General features: G+C 41.5%; 1 protein-coding gene across 3 annotated transcripts in view; it reads right to left on the bottom strand.

Moving 5' to 3' along the window:
- ESRRG (estrogen related receptor gamma) overlaps positions 1–25,297 on the bottom strand; it is a 700,961-nt gene that overhangs the window by 587,602 nt on the left and 88,062 nt on the right. Inside the window, exon 1 of one of the 3 annotated variants that reach the window (XM_055419900.2) lies at positions 1,358–22,355. The exons of the other annotated variants lie outside the window; for them this stretch is intronic. The gene's annotated coding sequence lies outside the window, so the exon portion shown is untranslated. Of the gene's footprint in view, positions 1–1,357; positions 22,356–25,297 lie in introns of those variants that run through there. 3 annotated transcript variants of the gene reach the window in all.

Genomic DNA, 25,297 nt, shown 5'->3' with positions numbered 1-25,297 from the left:
ACCCCTTCTGTGGACAGACTTATTTAGATTTGATGCCAAGTTCGGAAGAGGCCTGAGTTTTGCCTGTTTAGCTGAATATGCAAAAGCTTAGAACCTATAGTGGAAATAACTCCTCCCAAGAGAGTGGTGAGAGAAACTTCTGTATTGAATTTTGCATCTTTAGAAACAGCAAATTTGCCCCTCAAATACACAAGTTGATCATCTGACAAAACTGGTGAAGAATATTTTCCAATTCCTGAAAATTAGCACAAAATAGCTATATATACATATATATACACACACACATATATATAGAGAGAGAGAGAGGAGAGAGAGAGGATGGGGGAGGGAGAGATATATACATACATATATACATTATAAATACATATATATATATGCTTGCCAAATTGCTTCAGTCGTGTCTGACTCTATGTGACCCTGTGGACTATAGCCTGCCAGGCTCCTCTATCCATAGAATTCTCCAGGCTGCCCTGCCCTCCTCCAGGAGATCTTCCTGACACAGGGATCAAACACACATTCTTCTGTCTCCTGCATTGGCAGGTGGGTTCTTTACCACTAGCAGGTAAAAAAAGAAGAGGTGGGTTCTTTACCACCGTGCTGTGATTCATGGGGTCACAAAGAGTCGGACACGACTGAGCAACTGAACTGATGTTTATTTATATATATATATATATATATATATATATATATATATACATACATGGAGGTCATATACCCATCTATATGAGTATATGGTACCAGTGCTCATGTAGAGTTTGTTGATGATACTGTCTAGTCTCTATTTTGCCTTTTGTTTGAATTAAAAGTGCCTCTTCACAATAGTTTTCTTGGCCTTGCCTTGAAAAAATACTAAGCATTGGCACCCTATGCCTCTGCCTTCTGAAAATCAAGGGTTGCACCAACAACCACATTAACCATCCCTATACTAAAACTCTGGACCCTCCAGAAAGATATCCCCCCTCCATTTCCTCTTTGATTCAAAAGTAATTGTGCACCAGTAGAGTTCAGAGTTTAAAACGAGTTCTTTTAAAAACTCAGAAAAAAAAAAAGGAGAAATTAATTCTAACCCTTACCTTTGGCACCTTAAAAGACTTTTGGCCATGACTTACGTGAATAAATAGAAAGAACTAAATTACTACAGAAATGCCCATGGGCGAACATGCACTGACTAATGAAGTGTTCAACTTTTGCATGATTAACCAGCTGGTGGGGGGAGTGTAAAAAGCAGAGGGCATAAAAATAATAAGAAAAATTGATTAGCAGCCCTCTTTTAAAGTAGTCCATGGAAAAAAATCCTTTTTCTGTATTCACTAGCTTGGAAACTGACTGCCAGGGACAATAAACTTGAATGACTTACCAGGACACTGGGCAGACCCCATGGCAGCTGTTCGAGTCTTCAATATTCACTAACTAGGAAGGTTCAGGTAAAAAAAAAAAGCCATCAAACTGCCTCCAAACTGATCGACTTACACAACAGGTCCTGCCAGTTGTCATAAAGTTAATTTTCTAATATATTGTGAAACACATTACATAAAGTTGAAAACTATGACTCGGCTTTGTGTCCATTCAATTTTCTCTCTGGAGCACTCTCCTAGACCACACTTGGCTTTAACTCCCGCCAGACCAATTCATTAAGAAAAAAGGGGATAGTCTTGAGCCAGAATATTTATACACTTGACTCAGAAACAATCTATTCTAAGCGACATTTTCCCAAGCTAAATGTACTGCAGGGCTCTTCTATTCATAAAATTCTTGAGCTGGTCTGCAACTCCCTTAAGTGAGGAGAAAAGGAGTCAGATCCAAAAAAGAAAAACGCACAGTGACTGAAAAAGAAAGGAAATGCCCAAGGAAAGGCATGGGTTTAGGCTGCTTATAAAGCAATGAGACTTCTCTTTCTTCCATTTACTCTGATTACACAACTAATATTTACTCAGCTTAGTCCTCCCTTTAACACAAGGGACAGGCATTTTCTAGGCAAAGAAAAGAGAACAACCAAGGCTCAGAATCCTCGCCAACAGGCTAGACTCCAACCCCCCAGATTCCACCTTTTATCTAGGATGCTGCCCAGGTTAAAGAGACCCTAAGAGGCTCCAGAAGCAGTGACCCACAAAGATGCGTGTGCGTGACACACAAATGCACATGCACATGTTCTTATCACAAGTCCCTTATCCAGGCAGTCAGAGCACAAGTCTTTCCTCCCCTTCACTCTTCCCTTTGGCTACAGACAGCATCCTTTTTCCCAATTGACCTCTCACATGTTTGCCACAGATCATAAGACTTTATAATGAACTATATGCAAAGAGTAATAAACACATCACTATGACCAAGGAACCGACCATTTTCCTGGTGCCTGGATGACTCTAGGCAAGGGGTGCTTCATCCCGACTTTACAGAACAGTACAGTGGGAAGGCCACTGGCTGGTGCGTGGATCAGAGTTCCAGTATTAGGTCTGCTGCTAAACGAGCTGTGTGAACTTGGGCAAACCACCCAGGCTTTCTGATCCTTGGTTTCCTCATTTACAAAATAAAGTGTTAGAGCAGTGATCCTCTAAGCAAACTTCCAGATTTAAGATCTTTTCTTTCCTTTTTTTTTCCTGTGCTCATTGACAGGTTAATGGACTAGAGGAGATCCGCTGAACACTTGTCAAAGTTACTCCAGCACTGCACTGTCCAATAAGCAGCCACTGGCCACATGCAGAAACTGAACACTTGAAACAGTGTGAGTCCTAATTTTAAAGACTTAGAATTTTAAAAAATGCAAACATCTCATTAATAATATATTGGCTACATATTGAAAAAATGTAGCATTTAGGATATATTTTAAAATATATTATAAAAATTAATGTTTCCTTTTACTGGTTTTAATGTGGCTACTAGAAAAACTGAAATTGAAAATGTGACTCACGTTATATTTCTGTTGAACAGCAGTGCTCTACAGGAGACTTGGCATGGAGTCCAGATCTGGTCCACAGCCTATTTTTATATATCCTGAAAGCTCAAAAGAGTTTTTACATTTTCAAAGGTTTTTTTTTTTTTAAGATCATGTTATAGAGATTATGTGTGGCCAGCAAAGGTTAAAATATTTACTCTCTTGCCTTTTATACAGAAAGTTTGCCTACCCACCCATAGTCCTGTTCTTATGGGGTTTGGTGCTATAGTAATACTCCAGTGTTGAATACAGTACCATAAAAATCATGCTTGGAATTTCCCCATCGATCTCCATATTCCCACCATTGTCCTAAATGTGGAGATTATGTGAAGAGCATTCCAGAAGGAGAAAGAAAGGATCAGACTCCCTGATGATTTTCCTTTTCCTCTTGTCTAACCTATAGTAGCAGGGAAGCTTACAGTCTGTGCTACCTCACCAATTCCTGTTTCCCTCTTAAGAGAAAAGGAGCTGAATACGAAAAAACTTAGCCTAAGGGGAATACTTTAGCATCAGTCCTTCCAATGAACACCCAGGATTGATTTCCTCTAGGATGGACTGGTTGGATCTCCTTGCAGTCCAAGGGACTCTCAAGAGTCTTCTCCAGCACCACAGTTCAAAAGCATCAATTCTTCGGCGATCAGCTTTCTTCACAGTCCAACTCTCACATCCATACATGACCACGGGAAAAACCATAGCCTTGACTAGACGGACCTTGGTTGGCAAAGTAATGTCTCTGCTCTTTAATATACTATCTAGGTTGGTCATAACTTTCCTTCCAAGGAGTAAGCGTCTTTTAATTTCATGGCTTCAATCAGCATCCGCAGTGATTTTGATGCTGGGAAGGATTGGGGGCGGAAGGAGAAGGGGACAACAGAGAATGAGATGGCTGGATGGCATCACCGACTCGATGGACACGAGTTTGAGTGAACTCCAGGAGTTGGTGATGGACAGGGAGGCCTGGCGTGCTGTGATTCATGGGGTCACAAAGAGTCTGACACAACTGAGCGACTGAAATGAACTGAACTGAAGGGGAATACTATGACAATTTTAACCTAACTGTAACCAATTTTAAAGCCCCTGACCCAACCCTGACAGTGTAGCTTTTGGGGGGTGGGGCAGAATTCAGTGTAATCAATCACCCTACTTGTCCAGGACTGAGAATTTCCTGGAACTTGGGACTGTCTGCATGCTAAAGTAGGAGTCCAGACAGTCCTGGGCAATCCAGGATGAGCTGGTCACTTTAAACTGGACCAGTGAAAACTATGCTATTGGGACTTCCCTGACGGTCCTGTGGTTAGGACTCCATGTTCTCAGTTCTGCAGGGCACATGTTCAATCCTTGGTCAGAGAAGTAAAATCCTTCATGTGGCATGATTTGGCCAAAAAAATAAAACTATGAGACTATATTAACGTAAAGAACGCAATGCTAATCACATTTTCCTAACAGAAATACCTTAAAAAAAAAAGCGGAATGTTGAAGTTTTGCTTCTTCTACTTTCATTGCCTAATTAAAATTAAAATTTTCGGAAAGTAAGTTCTCCCTGGACCATTCATATCATCTTAGGATCCTGGAATCAAACCCCCTGACCTCTCTGGGCCTCACTTCTTCTACTATAAAAGATTCTGAGGAGATAGTGCACTCTTGCCAGAGACTTCTGTTGGAGGATAAAACAGTAGCCATTGAGGGAGAAGAGAATTCTCAATTCAGGATTCATGCCCAATTCTGGATAACTGGGCAACAGTTGTCAATAGGATGGATTCTTAAAGGTGTTTCAACTGTGTGACCGTATAATCGCTTAAACCAGAGATAAAAAGGAACTCAGGAAGAATTGACTTCCAAAGAGGAGGGAAAATGATACATCAAATCCAGAAAAGTTATATATCCCATATACAGGAACCTAGATGGTGACATTTTATTATTACTTGTGTCATCATCTTGGGGTGATTGTTTTGAAATTTGTGGATGATAGGATATCCACTTCCACAAACAGCTGAAACTTGACAATGGAATTCCCGTTCTCCCCAAGGGCATGGAAACGTTCTCATTGTTTAAGAGAAGCATGTCATTCATTGCATATTAAACACACACTGTCTTATGTTTCATCGGGGATGCTCTGTTGTGCAATAATTGGTCCCCATTGTTACATGCACAATTTGGCAGCTCAGATGTAAAAGTAAAGCCTCTTAAATAGCTATCTCCACTGATAGCCTTAGGCATCGAAGGTCCCCCGTGGCCACGTGCCTGCAGCAAGCCAAGACTAAGGCTTAGGGGAGGGACAGATAGATGAAAAGGGGGTGCACCTATAATCCTTTATTTATATTAGAAAAACACCCCAAAAACCTCATTTGCAATGGCCGTGTGCCATGGCAAGCCCCCGGGAAAAATTCTGCTGAGAGTGGAGCCCTGCTAAAGGAGAGGAAGTGGTCCTTGCCCAGAAGAGAGGGAAAGAGAGACAAAATCCTGCTGGGTCCTCGCTCTTCTTCCCACGGAAACACCTGTCCTCCTTTCCACCTGGGACCCTTGCTCCTAACATCACCCATTCAAAACCCCCAAGCCCCAGAGGCCGTTTCTCACCTAAACGATCACAGCATCCCAGCTATGTTACAGCTGAGATGGCTCTGAATCGGGAAGACAGTCTCATTGCCACCCCCACTACCCCATTACTGAAATTCCCCCTTTTCAATTCTGAAATCCTTTCATGTCAAAGACAGATTTTGGATTTTTTCCCCATTATTGTTTTGACACAAGTCTTTTTGAAATTTCTTTGTTCCCCTTGCTCTGTCTCAAACCCTGCCCCTACTGAAACTCTGTGAAGTTCAGAGATGCCTGGAGGGACCTTCCTCTGAACTTCAGCTCCGTCCTAGGAACCACTAGGGGATCTGGGGCTCTCTAGTAAGTTTCACACAGGCCGCCGGACAATGCAATGCATTGTTCTGTCTTCCAGGGTGCTGACATCTGAACCACTGGGACAATTGCTGCTTCCCCTGGGATGAAAGCCAACTTTCTTCCACAAACCCTTTGTAACACAGGTCGACAAAGTTGGGAGCAGACCAAAGGCATGGAAGCAAGGAGAATCGGCCTCAGTCCTCACTTCCTTCCCTTGTGAATCCTGCTCAGAGGATCTGTGAAGTCAGAGCTGGACCCAGGCTGCAGAGTGCTTAATGGTACTTTTAATAACATGAAGCTGTCGGCAAGCAACCTACCATGGAACATTACACTGTAAATGAGAGGGGCAAGAACGAGGATTTCATATGCTGTATGAAAAAAAAGGAAAACAACATCTTCTGTCTATGAATTATTTTTAACATGTCCAGAGCATTTTAAAAGGTCCTCTAAATGAAAAAAGTCTCCTGGTTGATGAAGGACAGGAAGTTAGAGTAGATTGGTCCTGAGTTCAAGTCTCACCTTTGTGACTTTGGCCAGTTTCCAAACTGTGCCTTGGGTCTCCTTTTCATCACTGTTGAAGTAGGACAAATAAAATCTATCTTACTAGCATTGCTGTGGGAATCAAACGTGCATGCTCAGTCGCTAAGTGAAACCCACCAGGCTCCTCTGTCCATGGCATTCTCCAGGCAACACTGGAGTCAGTTGCCATTTCCTTCTGCAGGGGCTCTTCCTGACTGAGGGATCAAACCTGTGTCTCCTGCATTGCATGCAGATTATTTACCACTGATTCAGCTATGAAGCCATAAGAATCAAATGTTATTGTTGTGTTAGTCGCTCAGTCATGTCCGAGTCTTTGCGACCCCATGGACTATAGCCCGCCAGGCTTCTCTGTCCATAGGATTCTTCAGGCAAGAATACTGGAGTGGATTGCCATTCCCTTCTCCAAAGAATCAAAAAGATGATGTCTAAAAAGTGAATAGCAAAGTGCTGATGTACCTTTTATTTTCAAAATTTTTATTGAAGTATCGTTTGATTTACAATATTGTATAAGTTTCAGGTCTATAGCACAGTGATTCAGTGTGCTGAATCAGATTATTTTCCCTTACAAGTCATTACAAAATATCGAGTATAGGTCCCTGTGCTATATAGTAGGTCTTTGTTGGTTATCCATTTTATACACAGTAATATGTATATGTTAATTCTAGCCTCTTAATTTATCCTTCCACCCACCTTTCCCCTTTGGTAACCATAAGTTTCTTTTCTGTGTGACTCTGTTTTGGAAATAAGTTCATTACTGCCTTTTTTTCCCTTTTAGAGTCCAAAGGATATCATATGATGTTTGTCAGATTTACTTCACTTAGTATTATAATTCCTAGGTCCATCCATGTTGCTGCAAATGATGTTATTGCATTCATTTTTGTGGCTAAGTAATATTCCATTGTATATATGTACCACATCTTCTTTATCCATTCATCTGAAAATACACATTTAGGTTGCTTTCAAATCTTAGTTATTAGAAATTATGCTGCAGCGAACACTGGGATGCATGTATCTTTTCAAATTATGATTTTCTCTGGACATGTGCCCAGGAGTAGGATTGCAGGATCATAAGGTAACGCTTATTTTTAATTTTTTTAAGAAACCACCATACTGCTAATATACTTTAAAAATAATGACTAGCTATTGTTACCACTGGTCCTAGTAGGCATACAGGAAATTGCAAGTTGAAGAATGAGGAAAAGATCACTCAGTTTGCTGACCCAGAAGCAGGACTGTGTTTTTGGTAAATTACAGACAGTTCTTCCACAAGGCCAACCCCTCCCAAATATCTCTGGCCAAAGCAGAGAGATATATATATAGAAAAAAACCACTAGGGCCTGAAATATTTAACAGGATGTTTGGGTTCGATACAAAAGTCAGAAAACTTGACTGAAGTAAGAGCTTTAGTGATTCTGTGAAAAAATTATTAGCTGAAGGCAGAGATCTTCCAAAGAAATACTAACGTGTTTCCTAGAGGGTAAGGAAGGCCTCGGACTGCATATGGGTCCTAGTCAGGTCTGTGTCAAAGTCTGTCCCCCTGATATTAGTAAGAATATCAGACACGTAAGGAACCGTCCCATCAAGTAACATCCCAGCACTGCCTTTTCCCAGCTGGTCCCCACCTTGCTTTGTTTTAGCCCTCCTCAGTCATGCTGGGGTTTTTAGTCAAGCAGCATCCTTTCTTTGAATCCCAGCTGGAGAACACAGACTATAAAAGCAGTAACTCTCCTCCACGGCCAAAGGAACGATGTTGAGGCACCTTGCCTGTGGACCATGGGCTGAACCTGTTCTTTAGAAACTGGGTAATGTATTGACAAATGTCTCAAGGAGCCTGACTCTGCTCCCCAAGGACATATATTTTGCTTTCCCTTTTCCAAGTGGTATCCTGAGATTCCTATCTCATGCCCAGATAGGGTCAGTATTTTGCATCTCCCACGCCAACATTTTTTTAAGAAAACAATTTTCTCCACTCCAAAAGCTGTGTATTTTTTCTGATTTAATTAAATTTAACTAAGTTCCCTTTCAAAGCACTTACACACACATGAACTTCATCCCATAACTTTTGTACTTGTTTTCACAAACTTATGAAGTCTTCTTAAATTTTTTATACATTAGTGTGTTCTTTTCCTCCAACATTAATGTAAGCTCCTGCAATTTGAATAGTTTCTTTTTTAAAACTGGATGCAGTTGACTGACAATATTGTGTTACTTTCTGGTACATAGCCAGGAGAATTGGAAATATATATATTCCCTGGCGTCTCCAAGGTTAAAGCGTCTGCCTGCAATGCGGGAGACCTGGGTTCGATCCCCGGGTCGGGAAGATCCCCTGGAGAAAGAAATGGCAACCCACTCCAGTATTCTTGCCTGGAGAATCCCATGGACGGAGGAGCCTGGTGGGCTACAGTCCATGGGGTCGCAAAGAGTCGGACATGCCTGAGTGACTTCAGTTTAGTATATGTATTCTTTTTCAAATTTTTTTCCATTATAGGTTATTACAACATATTGAATATAGTTCCCTGTGCTATTCAATAGGACCTTGCTGTTTATCTGTTTTATATATAGCAGTGTGTATCTGTGACTCTCAGGCTCCCAATTGATCCCTCCCCACCTCTTTCCCCTTTGGTAGCCATAAGTTTGTTTTCTATGTCTGTGAGTCTCTGTTTTGTATATATAAGTTCATTTCTATCATTTTTTTAGATTCCACATATAAGTGATATCATATGACATTTATCTTCCTCTGCCTGACTTAGTTCACTTAGTATGATAATTTCTAGGTCCACCCATGTTACTGCAAATGACATGATTTCATTCTTTTTTACAGCTGAATAGATATACACATTCCACTGTATGTGTGCTGCTACTGCTGCTGCTGCTGCTAAGTCGCTTCAGTCGTGTCCGACTCTATGTGACCCCATAGACGGTAGCCCACCAGGCTCCCCCGTCCCTGGGATTCTCCAGGCAAGAGTACTAGAGTGGGGTGCCATTGCGTGTATGTATGTATATATACATCCATATGTATACATGTCCATATGGATATATATTATATCACATCTTCTTTATCCATCATCTGCTATATATATGTGTTTATATATATATCACATGTGTGTGTGTATACAAGGACATCAAACCAGTCAATCCTAAAGGAAATTAATCCTGAATATTCATTGGAAGGACCGATGCTGAAGCTCCAATACTTTGGCCACCTGATATGAAGAGCCGACTCATTAGAAAAGACCCTGATGCTGGGAAAGATTGAGGACAGGAGGAGAAGGGGAAGACAGAGGATAAGTTGGTTGGATGGCATCACCAACTCAATGGACAAGAGTTTGAGCAAGTTCCAGGAGATGGTGAAGGACAGTAAAGCTTGGCATGCTACAGTCCATGAGTCAGACATGACTGAGTAACTGAACAACATATATGTATATATATCACATCTTCTTTATCCATTCATCTGTTTTATATATATATAAATATATGTAAATCACACACACACATACATATATATATCTCACTTATACATATATATATATCTCACATATACATATATATATCTCTCTCACATCTTCCTTATCCATTCATCTGTTAATGAGGGTCTCCTTTTTTAACCCCATCTCAATGTCTCCTGAACAGTAGTATTCTGTACAGAATTCAGTCACCTGGTGATTAAAGGACCCCATCAACTCTACCTTAATCTTGGTAATCTGGGCTCCATGGGAACATATAGAAATAAAGATAAACAATACACACACACAAATACACACACAAACACACACACACGGGAGAAGAAGGGAAAGGGGACAGACAGAGAAAGATGAGGCTGGCAAAAATACTAACTTAATTTGACTGTGGTGAGATCCCCCGCGTCAGACTTAACTGCCCTTGTATTCTCTACCTTATTTGATAAGAATTGTGACACTCTATTTTTAAGAAAATTCAGACTAGTGGTGTCAAAATGGGGTTTGTGACAACTGAAGAGATTTAAGACTGGTCATGGAAGGGAAAGGGCCTTCAGTTGGTGAGTTCAAATTCTGTCTCTCAGTGGCTTGGCTGAGCACACTCTAAAGTCATGGAGCTATTTCCCATCTACATGGTCACAGTCCCCTGAAGAAGGGACCCAAGGGGCTGCCTGGGTCATGTCAACACTCATCCACCTCAGAGAAGAAAAGACCGCCTCTTACTTTCCTCCCACATTCACCTGCCCTTGTATTGGAATTCTTTTATTCTTTCCAAATGATTCATCTTATTCCTTTGGGATTTAATAAGTAAAGCTGTTCCTTTAGTTTAACTCTTATGGCAGCAAGTTAGCAATCAAACACTTTTTTTCTTTTTTCCTTTTCTGGCTGATGAGAGTTTCAGGTTTGGAATATGTCAAGATTTTTCTATCAACAAATATTTCTCTTTGTATGAAGTACCGTGTTGGCCAAAAGCTTCATTTGGGTTTTTCCTTAAGATGTTTTCCTTTTGGCCATCCTACTATCTTCCCAAAGCAAGTATAGCTCTCACCTTCAAAAGAATTCTGTGAGATGGTTTGTTTTGATTATGAGGAAACTGTAAATCAGGGACGTGAAATGATTTGTCCAAGGCATATTCAAAGTAACCTAATTTGGGGACTTTCCTAGCAGTCCAATGGTTAAGACTTTGCCTTCCAATGCAGGAGGTATGGGTTTGATCCTTGCTTGGGGAGCTAAGATCCTATTTATCTCTTAGACAAGAAACCAAAACATAAAACAGAAGCAATATTGTACCAAATTCAATAAAAACTTCTTAAAAAAAAAAGGTTCACATAAAAAACAAAACAAACACACACACAAAAACAAACCAACCTAATTTAACACCAAATCCTACACCCTGTACCCATGCTAGGTACATGTGTGAGGGTGCATGCTCAGTTGCTAAGTCATGTCTGACTCTGCAGCCCCGTGGACTATAACCCGCCAGGCTCCTCTGTCCATGGGATTTCCTGGGCAAGAACACTGGGGTGGGTTGCCATTTCCTGTTCCAGGGGATCTTCCCAACCCAGGGATCAAAACTGCATCTTCTGCATTGGCAGGTGGGTTCTTTACCACTGAGCCATCAGGGAAGCCCACTAGGTACACAGTGGTACTCAACAGATGCTATTGGCCCCCATCCACTCAACCCAAATGGATGCTTACAAATTTGGTAGGCCTCAAGGAAACACAGAGCAGATCAATTATGTCAATACAGAGCCCGCTGAGTTTTATTTGTAGTTTCTGGCAATACATCCTCACTGCCCACCAGTTTATTCAGCTACTTGCTTTTATATCGGGCACCCTCAACAACGAGGCTAACTGCCTATTTAGTCCACACCCACCCCCTCAATCTTGGCTTGACATTCTGTACAGAGTGTGTGCTTAGGAAAAGCCTGAAAATTTTTTTCATCCTTTTTTATTAAAAAAAAAAAAATGAAATCACAGAGACCCAGGGATCTCTAGCTAAGAGGCCCCATCGTCAGAAACACTGAAAAAAGATCATAGCTGACACCACAGTTGGTGAAAATAACAGCCTACAAGCTGTGCCAAAAGTTCTTTTTCCTCATCTAATCTCCCCATCATTCTTCTGACACAAGACAGCAAATGCATGAAATCCTTTAAACATTCATTCCTAGTTGTTATAAAGGTAGTACATTTTAAGAGTTGAAAAAAAAATCTATATACAAACTCACATACATACGGACACATCCATTCATATATAAAACAATGCACATAGTTTTTAAAGAAATTGGCTTAGTAATATTTAAAAGAATCATTTAATCTAACTGATCCCACATGTAACAGGGAAGAAGTTAGCTGTGTCTAGATTAGACTTGAGAAGTAAAACCTCCATCTTTCACTTCCGTGGAAAATTCAAGTTTCCATAACAAGCCTTGTAGAGAGGGTTTTGTTTATTGTTTCTAGTTTGCTTCCTCCCTGGAACATTAAGTGGTCTTGGATATTAGAAAACAAACAGCCATCTGACTGTCACCCTACCAGCTGGCAGACTGAAGCGTCATAGCTAAAGCCCACACCTGCTTAGTTTCCTACAGAATCTCCACTTTAATTAGAATTAGATATTAGTCTGTAAGTATGTGTTCTAATTTTACTTCTCACTTGAAACCTTGCTTTGGCATGCAACATCTTGTTTACCTTCTTGGAAACAAATACCGATGCTTGTCCTAAGGGATCTCACGGTTAACGCGGTAGGTTCTCCACGGACACTTTACGATCTGGAATCCACGAACCCAGATTAGACTTTACAACAGGACCATGCTGCTGTCATCTTTTGATGTCCCCTGATAGCATCTTGTTTCAGTTTGAAAGAAACCATCACTTCAAAAGGTGGGGGCTCATTCTAATCATAGATATATATTTCTGCTTTGATAAAATGTAGAACTGTTTATCTATGGAGTGTCCCCTCTGTGTTTTTCTTGAACATTCAGCTATACCCTATGCTGAATGACATACAAAGATAGAAATTATGGAAATCAAGAAAGCATTTTCTCCAATGCAGATCCTGAGTTGCTCAAATGAGTCGCTAAAATTTCCCTCTAGGGTGTCGTTTAAAGTCTAACTTTGTCCCAGATAACAACTGACCACAGGTTTCTTTGATTCCCAAGAAAGGAAAACTCTGCAGTGTGACGCAGGCCAGAGCTGTACAGGCTTGAGGCATTCACCCAGGAGGAAAATAAAGAAGAAAATTCACACACTCACACACACACGTGCATGCACAGACACACACACTCAGGCCCACTGCAGCCATCCAGCAACAGTAAGAGAACACACAAACAGGCCCCATCCAGACAGACAGTATTGGTGCAGGTGTTTGTAAACAAGTAAGTTTGGAGAGGTTTCTAATTATAAGCTGTCACAGCTAAAATTAGAAACCCGATCTGCTCACTTTATTCAAAAAAAAAAAAAAATGCCTTCCAAAAGAGTTTATTTAAATGAGAGCAGCCAGCAAGCTTTGGTTTGGCAGCCTGACGCTGCTCTGGTGACACAGCCGCGTGTCAGCTTCTTCACTGTACCAGGAGGGGCGCTTCCCAGGTCCCAGTGAAGACAGGCACAGTTTTCGTCCATTGTCATGGAATGATACTGCCTTCTCTGGATGCAAATATCAATCACTCCATTCCCCATCAGCCTCATGTCTCCCTCTGTATCCTCAAAAATACACTCTCATCCCTTCCTCTTTCTCCTTTCTCTCCCAGCTCCAATTCAAACTCAACTGCAAACATTAAGCATTTCTTGGCCTCCCCCACCCCACAAAAAATAACACTCCATAATAACCTACATATAGATGCTCAAGACCGAACACCCATTAGAAAACTCAGTGGAGAAGACAAACTTGATACATCAGCGGGGCCATCATTCCACACTCCAATTCTAGACTCAGCAAAGTGAGTGCCCTCACCCTTCGCAGAGCAATTGGACCACAAAGATGCTTTCCATAAATGGAAGGAAGGAAGCTGGGTTCAGTTACAGGGAGGAAGCTGCTCTCTCCCATTTACACAAACAATATAAAATCACCAGCCTCAACCTGAGAAGTTTGTGTCATTTTTAAAACTCATCAATAATAAATGAATACTGCACAACTCAGCCCCGGTTGACCAAAATCCTCAGTCACACTTCCTGAAATGAAGCGCATCTCTGTTGACTCTTTTCAGTCTTACAACAGCCAAAAAAAGAAGCTCAAGACAATAGTGGGCTTCAACGCTTTCATTAAAGAGCCATTACCTTAACCCAGAGTTTTAACTTTAGCTATTTTTATTCTCAATTTCATGACCCTCTCTCTGAGCCAGCTTCTCAGGATAAGAGGCAAACGAATAACAGTTACTTGCACCCACATCCTGGCTCTTAAAGACACATATAGACAGAAAATTAAGTCATATTTCTAAAGACAAAGCGCTAAGGCTCTTTATATAGATTGTACCCGTACAGGAACAAAACGGAACTAACAATTCAAAATCAGAGCTGAAGGTATAACCCCAGCTAACTCATCTTCAGCTCTGCCTTCTTCTGGATATTCACCCCCTGCATACCTGCAACGGCTTCAGTCTCATCTCCTCGCCTCTACAGACCATCACCCAAAGTTCTGAATTAAAGGAAAAACTGCCAAATTTTAATTTTACCTTTCTCTCTCCAATTTATAGAAAAGATGCCACTACCATTAAAATAGCCAAAGGGAAAAAGACAAAGGGAAAAAAATGACTATGGATCATTTGACTATGGCACTATGAAGAATCTATCTTCAAATAATCAAGACGATCAATTCTCTAATAAAGCAATAATCACCTCTTAAATTTTACTGAACCAGGTAGCGGATCTCGAAAGGCAGATACTCAAGGCAGTTCCTCCCTGTCCACGGGAGATCCAGTACATGACACTGAAATTAGGCTGTCTGTTGGCCACCCCACTCCCTGCCCCTTTCAGCTATGGCATTCCCTACCTAGACTGGCTTCTGCGACCCACTTGACGATAAGCCCTACTAATACCCGAGGTCCTCTTGCTTTTCAAACTTTATTAAATATGGGTCTCTTCTACCATCTGCATGCACATACTCTATTCAATAACTAGAGGACTGGACAAGAAAGACCATAATATCATTCCCTTCCAAGTTCATTCTATATACATTAATGTGGCCCCTTCCTGGAAATCTTTAATCTATCTCTTACGTGTGTGCTCAGTCAGGTTCAACTCTTTGAAACTTCATGGACTGTAGCCCTCCAGGCTCCTCTGTCCATGGGATTCTCCAGGCAAGAATACTGGAGTGGGGTGCTATTTCCTACTCCAGGGGATCTTCCTGATCCAGGGATCAAACCCGCATCTCCAGCATTGGCAGGTAGATTCTTTACCACTGAGCCACCTGGGATGCCCTCAATCTATCTCTTATTGGTCCCTAATAAAATCCACATACTAAGTATTCCAAACCTAAGCCAAACATCTCACATCCTCATTCTGACCTCTAACTCAGGTTACAGGTGAGACTTAAGATGTAAAAGAGCTCCAGGTAACTTATGAAGAGGCACACAATCATGGACTGTAACTGACACATAAAATCCTATTCCATTTTCATATTTTCTGCCTGGTACTTAAAAAAAAGCAACTCCATGGGAAAATGGACTTCTTGCCGAAACCCTCAGCAAAAACAGCCACTAGAATAATTCATCAGCACTGGGTTATTAAAATCCCTGACAGGTATTACTTAAGATGTTAGAAAATTATTCAGGCACATGTGTACACATACATCTACCTTCTGTGCTTGTATGCTCACACACACACACTCACATTTTTAGTAAGTACTCATTAAGCTATCTGAGATATTAAAACTAATCACGGCAGTTTTCCTTTAATGTTATCCTCAGCATAAAGAGAAATGAGCCCATTGTCATTTATTTCAAAATCATTCTTTATAAAAAATAGCTAATCTCCAGAAGCACACCTGGTTTATTGAAGTGAATACAAAGATGCAGCATATAGCCTTAATGTGCTCAGCTGGGAAAATATATTTTTTTAAATGAGCATTTGTTAGGGCTTTATTTGCAAATGCAAAACTATCCAAGGTACTCTTTGTGCATGGAGGGATTTTTCATTTCAAAAACCACATTAATATAGGAGGATTCACATCAAACATGAACAGTGGCAAATAAAATTAACCCTTGCAGAACTGGAAAAGCAACAAAAAATAATACTGGGTTATAGGAAATCCAAAACCCAGGAGACTATGGACATGACCCCTAAAGTTCATTCTATAGAAATTAGTATAAACTTTTTTCAACAAAACCTCCTGACTCATATATTTAAAGTGTAAGTATCTACAAAGTCGACTCAGGCATCAAAAGTGGCAGAAAAGAGGGAACTGCTAGGTTAAATATTACAAAGAAAAGATCACCCATTAACTACACTGGGGAAGTTCCAAGGGAAAATAATGACACATCTAGAGCTTGCCCTAATCTTCTGAGATGGCCCGTCTCCATGAGGAGACACGAGGCTGTCCCAGTTGCCAAGGATGGCCTGTTGGAAGGTTTTCTCAGCAAGGCCATGTGGGAAGAAGTGTGGCTCTCGGCCATGTTAGCCGGGCGTTTCCTAGATACGATGGCAGGTGTCATTTTTTTCCATTTGATCAGGAAATGTAATACATCTTCAAAACAGTTTTCACCCAACTGGTCAGAGATGTTAAAATACAACCCTAAAAAAATCCCTTTGCCACTTTCCCACAGAGATGCACTCTCCTACACTGTTGGGTTTCTTTTAAAATATGTCATTATCACACAAAGGTCTCTGATATGTTTGCGTCTCCAATTTATTTTGTATTTAAAAATAAAATCAAAATACACAACTATTATATTCCATTAGGGATATGAAGAAAACTAAAATAATTCTACTAAATGACAAGAGGAACACAAAAACAAGTAGTCTGTTACTTCCAGAATTGAAAAAGGTAGGATCTACAGAGCTTGTTGTGACCTAAAAGGGTTAAGTCATGTCTTTAATGAAAGGATATATGTCAGGAACCACTGACATCTTATGCTGTGCTTTCCTTTATAAATCAAACTTAAAATTAGTGCTAACTTCTTCTACCTAAATCCAAAATGGATACTAGCCTCATAACTGAAGACATTTTATTTTTACCTTATAATTTTATATCCACATATCACTCAGCACGAACTGATCCAACCAGTCCATTCTAAAGGAGATCAATCCTGGGTGTTCATTGGAAGGACTGACGTTAAAGCTGAAACTCCAATATTTTGGCCACCTCATGCGACAAGTTGACTCACTGGAAAAGACTCTGATGCTGGGAGGGATTGGGGGTGGGAGGAGACGGGGACGACAGAGAATGAGATGGCTGGATGGCATCACTGACTCGATGGACATAAGTTTGAGTGAACTCCGGGAGTTGGTGATGGACAGGGAGGCCTGGCGTGCTGTGATTCATGGGGTCACAAAGAGTCGGACACAACTGAGAGACTGAACTGACTGAACTGATCACTCAGCACGGTACCTTATACAAAGAGATGATAAAAAATTGGTATTATACTGAATGGAGCAACTCAGAGAAAGGCAAATATCATATGATATCACTTACATGTGGGATCTAAAAACAAGTACAATGAACATATTCACAAAACAGAAATAGAGACATTGATGTAGAAAATAAACTTACGGTTACCAAGGTGGGAGGGATAAACTGGGAGATTGGGATTGACATATACAATGATATATATAAAATAGATACCTAATAAGAACCTACTGTATAGCACAGGGAGCTCTATTCAATACTCTGTAATGAATTATATGTGAAAAGAACCTAAAAAAGAGTGGCTATATGTATTCGTATTTCACTTTGCTGTGAAACAGAAACGAACACAAACATTGTAAATCAACTACACTCCAATAAAAATTAATTTTAAAAGTAGGTGAAGTAAACAAATGAATCAACTTGCTGGCATTAGATAAAGGAAGTCATTCTAAGCCAAGCCCACCCAAATTATATCACTCGTTCCTTGTCTTACAGCCCTCAATAGTTCTCCATTACCTACTTTAGGATAAAGTCCAAACATCTAGTTATTAGCTCCTTCCACATTTCTAGCTTCATCACTTATCAACACTTTCGCAAGTAATTTAGGAATATGTCAATAATAGAAATAAAATTGACTTTGAGAGTAAAATCTTGAGAGCAACACAGAATGCAATCAGAACCAAGATCGGCAACATCATTGGAAAAAGACAAAATTATTCCTTAGTTGGGAAGGAAGCTGAACAGTGTGTTCTTGGTCATTCTCATCGAGTTGCCCCCACAGGAAAAATAATCCTCATGGTTCAGCTGTAGAAATGGATAAGTGCAAAGGATTGTGATTAGCTGCATCAACTGAGTATCTTTAAAATGTCCTCCTTGTTAAAATTAGGACAATGGTCTGCTAAGAGAGATATTTGTAACTTGGACTTGGGTGATGACAATGAGAATGGAGAGAAATTAATGGTTAAGAAGATATCTAGATAGTAGGATCAGCAGTATTTACTGTTTGATTGAACAAGGTATTTATTCCTTAGTTGTAAACTGATTGAATATAGTAACATGTAAATGTCTTTCAGAAGAGGAGACAGAATGACGAACCACAGGATAGACCATGGGAGAGAGAATATTAACCCACAGACTTATTTCTCACCTGATCTCTCTGGTAAACCTCTGCTTATAGTGAGATGGCTGCATCAGACTATCATTTGATTAAGCTATTCGTGCGTGAGTGTGTGCATGTTAAGTCACTTCAGTCGTGTCCAATTCTTTGCGACCCTATCAACTGTAGCCCAGCAGGCTCCTCTGTCCATTGATTCTTCAGGCAAAAACACTGGAGTAGGTTGCCATACCCTCCTCCAGGGGATCTTCCTGACCCAAGCATCCAACCCATGTCTCTTGTCTCCTGTGTTGGCAGGTGGGTTCTTTACCACTAATACCACCTGGGAAGCCTGATTAGGCTAGTCATCACTCTTCAAATGTCAAACACATCAACCAATCTTATAATGAGGATATTACTTCCTAGAAAATATCCATTTTTGAGCAATAAATCTCTACATCCTGCATCTGATAACTACATAGCTTCACTTGGAAGTCTCACTAGAACTTCAAATTCATCATGTCCAAAAGTGGACTAGTCCCCCACAAATAATTCTTTTTCTAGTGTTCCGGGTCTTGTAAATAGTATCACCATCCATCCATGCAAACCAGAAACCTGAGAGCCTCACATTTGATCAATTCACCTGTTTAATCAAACAGTAAATACTGCTGATCGTACTATCTAGATATTTTCTTAACCATTAATTTCTCTCCATTCTCATTGTCATCACCCAAGTCCAAGTTACAAATATCTCTCTTAGCAGACCATTGTCCTAATTTTAACAAGGAGGACATTTTAAAGATACTCAGTTGATGCAGTTAATCACAATCCTTTGCACTTATCCATTTCTACAGCTGAACCATGAGGATTATTTTTCCAGTGGGGAACAACTCGATGAGAATGACCAAGAACACACTGCTCAGCTTTGAGTGTCAAAGCTGACTTCCTTGACCTCTGTACCTTGACAGATGCCTCTAAACTGAATTTTATAGAGAGCAAGAAAGGAAATTATCAATTTACTAATAAGATCTTTCACTTTGACACTGAATTTTAGTCTTTGACAATAGGCTGAGAGAGAGAGAGAGACGACAAAATGGGGTTTGAGAAATAAACTAGCCCACCCTTCCAGCCCAGGGTGTAGAGGAGGAAGGGGACAGGCAGAGGCAGCAGGAGCAGACCACGAAAGAGATCCTGACCCACTTCCCTGGGTTGCAGTGCTCAAGCAGGCAGACATGTAAGAGGTTTTCTCCTCCACTTCCTGTCCAGAAACATCTTACTAGGTGCTCCCCAGCTCCCAACCTGGAGCATACTCAGCAGAATTAAGGTCGGGGGTAGAGGACAGGGATAAGTAGAGAGAAAGCCTGAGTCGAGCTCCCTCGTAGCCCCCTTGTCTTTAGTGTAGTTTCAGAAGGACGCAGAAAGCCCTGTGTTCTTTGTGCAGGGACATAAACCAGCACTGATAGTGTTGGGCCGGGGCTGGGAAGGGTGGGCATCACACTAGCATCCAGGAGTGACACAGAACCAGACTCCAAACAGTCAAGAAGCAACAAGAGAGGTCAGGTGCAAAAGAGGCAGAGAAGAGGCTCCTCAGACCCAAACCAAGCTGAAACAGAACACAGAGTGAGTTCATCAGGCCCAGAGTTCAGCAGCCAATGGAGGCAGAGCAGAAGGGACCAGGCAGGTGGTGAGGCACCTTTCCTGAAGAGGGCAGTAATGAGCACCCAGAGAGCTGCCCTAAAACCTCTAGGCCGATACCACTGCACTAGTGTCCAAGGCACCCCAAGCTCTCCCGTGGCTCCACTGCCATCCTGGGGAGAAGGAGACTGGGTGGGTAACTCTGACCAGTGATCCAAAAGGGACCATTTCAAAGGAAAGAAAATGATTGAAAACTGGAAGAGGCTGGGACATAATGTATTTTGTGCTACACACTAGAGTAGGAACTTAAGTGTGAGTAAATGTGCCTCCCTAAAACATACTCTGGTCATCCTCTTATGTACTTCCAACTTGAAGCCAGAGTGTTTTGTGTGTTTTTTTTTCTTTTTTAACAATGTATATCTAATTAGACCATAAGCTTTCCTTGCCCATTCAACAGTGATCAAAATCCTTAATGTGGCCAGTAAGTCCTCTATAACCAGGCATTTTTCATCTCATAGAACAAATACCTGAAAGAAAGTGCTGAAGAATGGGATTCACAGAACCAAGAAACATGTCTCCATGGAGACCAAAGAAGGAAGTGAATAAGGCTTCTTGGAGAAGAGGAGAAATACGATTCTGATCATGGGAAGAAACCTGAATATCTTCTGAGGAGGTGATAAAACAGTAAGACAGCAGAGGAGGAAAAAAATAAAGAATAACAGATGCATCCATTGGCCCCTTCAAGAAGATAGGGGGTACATTAAGGAGTCTGTCCCATGTTGGGCACTCATGATCTTCCCACTGCCCTGTGCCCTCCCCACAACTCTTAAGCCCATAGACACAGCCTGAGCTCCAAGCACCCTCTTCTGCCACAGGCTGCACCAGAGCTGGTTCCAATCCAGGGGGACGAGCCAGTGCTGCTGATGAGAATTCAACAGAAGCTATTCTGGGAACCAGAAGAAAGAGGCCACAAGAAAAGAAATTGAGCCAGAATAGAGTAGAAAAGAAAGTGAAAGCTGGTCTTCTGTGCTCCCATTTGGGAAGACTCCATGGAAAGGAAAAGGCCTTCTCTGATCCCATTTGGAAAGACTGTATGTTCCAGGAAAGAGATTGCATCATTTTGAACAAGTTAGTAAATCTACAAAGAACAACAGAAATATGTGAAAACTTCCCGTCAGATGATTTGTGGCATCTTCTACGTAGAGCAAACTTCACCATTAAGTCAGATGTGCTTCAATTCCATTCAAGGGAAGTTAATAACTGAGATGTCAAAGAACCTTATTAGAAGGCTATCTTACCTATGTGCTCCTCTGACCTGGACCCCAAGGATCACCTGCAGTGATTTGCCAAGATGTCTCAATTTGGAAGGTGGGGCACAGTGTGAAGAACTTCTGGCAACACAGCTTGATAAATGGATTCTCCGGCCCAGAGAAGTTGCTGAAGTAGTAAAACTAGATGCAATCCAACAAAAACTCAGTTACACATGGGAAAGATCATGCTCAAACATAGCCCTTCCCCAGTAAGACTATGTTATTTTTTATTAGATGGGATAAACCACATACACTGGGCAACTTTATCATCCGGTGTCACAGGTCATCCGGGGACCACTCAAGTGCGAATAACAGAGGGGGAACAGATATTCCACACGTGAATGGTTCCTCATCTACAGGAAAGCCAAGCAGCTCCTCTGCTCAGAGAAATTCCACAGAGAGGAGGTAATTGCCAATCAAAGGAGAAAATGCCAGGCTCCTAAAACCAGAGGTGTCAGACTGGCCTAATGTGTGGAAAAGCAGCATCTCCAGGGCAGAAGGCGATCCAGGTTATCTACTGTCCAAACCTAGATGTGGTTCCATTAGTCACCTCTTCTCCTCTGTTCTTTTAGCCACTGCCTTTGCTGCAATTTGCTTGATAATAAATGGTCCCAGCTGATGGGACCCCCACCAAAATGAATCAGTCATTATACTAATAATCAAGAAGCACGGGGAAAGTCATAGGGAGACAGGCCAGCACCTGGGACCCTCTGCTGCAGTGCTTGCACCTGAGCAAACGTTTCCTCCAGCAACAAAATATGAAGAAACTGTAAGGGACTAAGAATAATTGCGTGTCTGTGGAATCGCCGCAAATTATGAACAAGATACCAAAAGACCAAAAACCCAATTGCCACTTCTGAACAGCTGGGAGCAGAAACACGGTACTGGGAGCAAATGTAGGGGACAGATCAGGCCTGCATTAAACACCAACAAAGGGGTGGACAAACCACCTAAGCCACCTCTCAGCCCACCCCCTGAACACCCCCCTACCCTTACCCTGTGGAAAGAACCAGCTCATCCACCCCCACCTTAGGGATCTAGCAAGGGAACCTCTTACTTGGTTTTGCTCCCCACTGCTATACAAGTGCCCCAGTAAAACCGTCCCTGACCTTCTTTTCTGTTCTCTTATCAATTTCTATTGATTAAGGAGGCCAAGAAGCCTGGTTGGTAACAATAGCTCACTTGCTATGTCACTAGGACTTGAGTGTCTGTGTCTGCTTTTAGAAGATCTTTCTAGGGCTCCAAAGGGTAAAAATAGTGCCATTTAAAATGACTGCTCAGGCCATGGAACATTGCTTTGGCCGTCAGGTTTAGAAATAGCCAGGTGTGAGGAAGAATCAGTGAACAGAGCAGACTTCAAGATAGAAAGAGAAAAAAAATTTTTTCAGGTGTGCACACAGGCAGACAAAAGAAAAAAATGAAATCCTGGAAGAAAGGTTTTGTGAAAGACTTTTTCCTCCTCATTTCACATCCAGGATCTAAGACCTATGCACTGGCCAAGAAGCTGAAGTCAGCAGTTTCTATGTCCTTAGGTGGTTCTGAGACAAGACAGAAAAGAGTGGATAAGGAGGGGATGATGGATGGGAATGACTGGGTCATTTGATAATTCTGGGCTTGAACCTACAAGGGTTTCCCTTTGGGTATTATCCTGAAGAAAGCTCCGGGCAACCTTAGGCTTATTCTTCACTTGTCACTTGGAAAAGGTGAATCAGTTCATGCGCACAATGGCTAATTCTGCTATGTCTCAAGTTCACACGCACCTTCTAATTATAAGAAACAGGCTTCTTGGGCTTCTCCAGGCAAATGCTGAGAGGACGCCAACATTATTTTTGCTGTTACTGCAACATCCAAATAATTTTCCATCTGCCAGAGCCTCAAATTAAAAGCGCAGTGATCATGAGTGAATGTGTGCCCACTGGCCTGGGCCATCCTTAAGTTTCTGGGCCAGCCACTGGGCCATTTTCTCTATTAAGAGGCACACGACAGTGGAGAGTCATATGGGATAGGAGTTGCCTTGAGAGACAAGATAACTGGGTTACACATCGACTGTGCTTTTAAACAGCAGAGAGGTCCTATTCAAAAGCAACTGGACCCGTCAGGAGTCTTGTTTCCCATTATTAAAGTGCTCAAAAGTACTGTGAAAACACAACAGCAAGAGCAGCGAGACCATTTTTGAATCAACTTTCCCATCAGACTTATTTCAAGCCACCCAGGAAGACATACAAAGGATGCCAAACGTAAACAGACCTTAGATTTCGAGGCTGAATTCTGAAACTCTGAAAAGTGTTAATGTCACTTCGGAGGAAGTGCCACACAAGGAACTGCGGGTGATTCGAAAGAGACTGACTTTAAGATTTGGTATAGACGATAATCTGCTAGTATCCAGAGGCACGTGGGGTAACCCTGAAGCGGATGCTGGGGCAAATTTCACAGTGACTGAACACATCAGCATCAAAGCCATCGCCCTCTGTAAATTATTCCAAATGAATTCCTGGTTACATCTTGAGTAATAACCATATATTACATTCATGTTAGAATGGCATTAGGTCCCACTGCCCATCTTTCTAAAATAATCTAAGAGAGATCAAGATGGTCAGAACCAGGTGTTTAATAACATTTCTAACAATGGATCCAGGAGTGTGTAAAACAAACCAGAAGCTCCCCTTGACCTGACGGAACATTTCCAGACATTTCTAGATTAAGTGGCAAGTGCAAGTCTGTGACCAAAAACACACTTTTAGAAGAGAACAGTCTCTACCTTCTCATTGGGGAGGGGGTAATGAGGACAGTAATCTGGTTGACAGGATAGTTAACCACAGCAGGGCATTCCTTAAATGGTTTCTCGGAGGCAATCTAGGGCAGTTGGTTAAGGAATCTTGTATTTTCTAGCCAGAGTCCGTGGACTAACTGTCCTTAATCACTAAGACAGCTCTCACATATTACAGAAGTTCTGATGAAAACAAATAGGCCCCCCTGGAGGTGAACATGGAAATCAAGAGGTACTTTTCTTCCATCTTCCTTCCTTCTTCTTTAATCATATTAAAGTTACATATTTTAAAACAGTTGCCCCAAAATACCCATCAAATGCTATATAAAAATAGTATACGTGATTCTTACTCTAGGCATTAGACCTCAATAGACTTATTCAAGAATAAATATTAAAACTTTGATATGTGCTCCCCAAAGCATTTCTTTCATTCCTAACAATCTGACTGGCATGATCAGCAAATGAATGGCCTTTTTCCTAAAATATGGTTCTCGTTTGGTTTCTTTTTTTCACTCTGACAATACTGAAGAAGAGGCCCTTTGGATTCTTTCAAGAGCTACCCAAGTGCCAGCGTCATGTTTGTTAGCATCAGACATTGGGCAACATGGGAAGGAGGGGTTGGCATGTTTTTCCAGAAGCAAGGGTATATGGTAACTCCATGGTGGGTCCCAGTGGCACTAAGGCTCCTGTGGACAGTGCTGCTTTACAAGAAAGGCTCAGCTGATTCCTCGGCATCTGGGAAGCTGTCAGCCGTGGCATTCCGTACAAAGCCGGGTGGCTGCTCGCTGCTGACATGATCAGTTTTGAACTCTGGGGAAAAAAAAAAAAAGTAACCTCCCTGGAATGTTGAGCTCGGCAAAGATAGCAGATGCCCAAAATGAGAAAGTCCATCATACATCAGGTGCTTGGGAACCTTCTGGAAGCTACTGAAAAAAACATGAGTATTTCTCTATTAAGTCTGCACTCAGCCATTTCAGGTACTTACCTTGAAATCCCTCCATTTCCACCTCCAGGACCTTGACAGCCAGACTAGAGACGATTCCATAGGTGATTGATCACATTCTCTTCTAAAGGTCATGCTGGGGGAGCAGAAATGCCAGACACACCGTGCACTTCTCTAAGGA

This window comes from Moschus berezovskii, chromosome 17 (genome assembly GCF_049115385.1).
Source record: "Moschus berezovskii isolate FMDL1 chromosome 17, NW_MosBer_1.0, whole genome shotgun sequence".
In the NCBI taxonomy this organism is placed as follows: domain Eukaryota; kingdom Metazoa; phylum Chordata; class Mammalia; order Artiodactyla; family Moschidae; genus Moschus; species Moschus berezovskii.
Note: the sequence above shows the minus strand (reverse complement) of the source record. Positions and strands in the feature narration are given on the sequence as shown.